Consider the following 2,321-nt stretch of genomic DNA (forward strand, 5'->3'; position numbering starts at 1 on the left):
TGAATACGAAGTAAACGCCTGCTTAAAGGAGTACAGTAGCTGCTTTCCTCTTTTTGTGCGCGTACAGGTACCGTTTTTTTACAGGGCCACGTCCCCAGCCATAAGGTTGCGGCTTCCCCTCCCCTCTGGCCATTAGTGAATTCGAGGTCGGAACAGATTGCCTAACAAGGTTTGAATGTAGGTGCGCGTCTATAGTCGTATTTGAATGAATGGACAGAAGTCGACTGCAGTGCACGTTTTGAAGGAACTACAGGTTTTGCGAAGGGAAGTCGCTACTCGTCCTCTACACTGTCTGGCGTTTCTGGACTTTCTCTCGAAAAGTGGACTGGAGCAGACTTCTGTCGAATTCGTGTAAGCGTGGCTAATGCCTCAATTCTGCTCAGGAACGCCGTCAAAGAGGAGGTGGATGACAGCTGCTGTCACCCCAAAACTTGCCATGCCGCACCGAAAGTTCGCCGGGGGTTCTTTTACATCATGACGACGAGAATGCTTATTTTTTGAAAAATGCAATCTCTACTGGTTCATCTCTTCCTGTCTTCGATTTATTTGCGTGATGATGTCCACCTATATATGCGTAAGCAGACGACATCACTGTCTTCTCATTTGGAGACACCCATTTTATTGTTTTAGGAAAGGGAATGGCGCAGTAACTGCGTCAGTCTCGGTCGGCACACGAACTGCGCCTTAAAGTGGCTCTGAAACGCCTTCCGAGGAGAGCACATTAACTCACTTAATCACTGCACTGTGCTGCCATGAAAGCCAGAGCCAAATAATGCTCTTGTACACGCAGCAGACGACACACAATCAAGCGTCAAAGTTGGCGAGCCCTTCCCGGAGACTTTTTCATGCTCGCACCCTCCTCCATCCCCCGCATCTGCGTGGACAAGGTGAGAGGTGGCCATTGGTTAGATTCTTGCAGATGTCAGGAAGCTACTGTGGCCGCGGCCAATAAGCCACTTAGCTCCGGCGGCTCGGAAAGCTTCGCTCCCAGAGGGGGGTCGGCGAAGGAGCGCCTACCTTCCAGCGTGCAAAAAGTGACGAGAAGATAGGGAAAGGCGCGAAGACGCTGAAATTCAAATTTTAAGTACTGATAACTTAGCTTCTACAAAGCGCATTTAAAAAATCCTTGCTGGACACTATTCGTGAAGCGGCGTGCTTCAATATCCCAGGCGTGCCGCAACTTTATTAGAGCCTTTTCACAGGCCCTTTACAGGAAAGGATAAAGGAGCGAGTGAAAGGAAGAAAGGTGCCGTAGTGGAAGGCTCCGGAATAATTTCGACCACCTGGGGATCATTAACATGCACTGACATCGCACGGCCCGTCTATTTCCTCTACGATTCTCTGCATTCTTTTCGAACTCTAGGTCTGTATTTCCTTTTCACAAAACGTTAGCAAATGTTCGCTTTTTTTTCCTTTTGCTCAACCGGTGTCGATCTCTCGTGCGTCCAGGAGCCGATCGCTCAGGTTTATTCCCTCAAGTAATCGTGAGTTCTACAATGCGCCCATTACTAGCATATCGTGCGTAAAGGGGAGGTCACCTTGTGTTCGCTGCGTCGTGTCAGCCACAAAAGGTGTACGAGAACGCGCGTCGCTTTGTATCCCGCCCAGCGTCTTCTAATCTGATTTTAACTTCTTTTAAAACGAAAGCTTTACTATGCCAGCCAGCGAGCCATTTCGGCTCGTCGCGCCGTATGCTGTATGTAGGCAGCCGCATGCCGAATGCGGTAGCCGACGAACGACCTTGAGCCGCCCTTTCCTAGCAACGCCGCAGCTGCGCTCCAACAGATGGCGCCGCTGCCGTCGCCGCTTGCTCCACCAGATGTGCTCCGCTGGGGTAGAGGGAGAGGAGGTGCGCCTCGCGGGGGTATATATATATATATATATATATATATATATATATACTTCGCCTCAGCGTATTCTCCTTGGACATAAGATATTAAACTTATTTATGGAATATGGCGGAGTGCTTACTTTGAAGCACTCTGGCACGGGTCGGCCCGGTATTGCACTGCCTCCGGGATCGACCCGGGACATATTAACGCGCGCCTTTTCTTTCTATCTTTGCTCTCCTATCCTTTAACTCTCCTACTTTCAGCACGCGGCAGCCAGCGTGGCTCGTCTACAGCCAGTACGCAGGCCCGTGCACTTTCCTTTTTTTCTTCCTGTCAGCAACAGCATCAGTGTATTGTAGTCGTTATGGAGAGCGCGAGATATGCAACAACGACAGAACCAATCGAGGAAGAGAAAACGCGCTCCAGAGACGCCAAAAGAACGCACCGCACGGCTCGAAAAGCGTCGTAACAATAATGCGGCTAGAACTA

The 2,321-nt window shown here is 50.1% G+C and overlaps 1 pseudogene; it reads left to right on the forward strand.

The window, feature by feature from the left end:
- Positions 1 to 1,900: 1,900 nt before the first annotated feature.
- LOC144116809 (U2 spliceosomal RNA) lies at positions 1,901 to 2,034 on the forward strand (annotated as a pseudogene).
- Positions 2,035 to 2,321: the final 287 nt, after the last annotated feature.

The sequence above is a fragment of the Amblyomma americanum genome, chromosome 1 (genome assembly GCF_052857255.1).
Source record: "Amblyomma americanum isolate KBUSLIRL-KWMA chromosome 1, ASM5285725v1, whole genome shotgun sequence".
NCBI classification, from domain to species: Eukaryota; Metazoa; Arthropoda; class Arachnida; order Ixodida; family Ixodidae; genus Amblyomma; species Amblyomma americanum.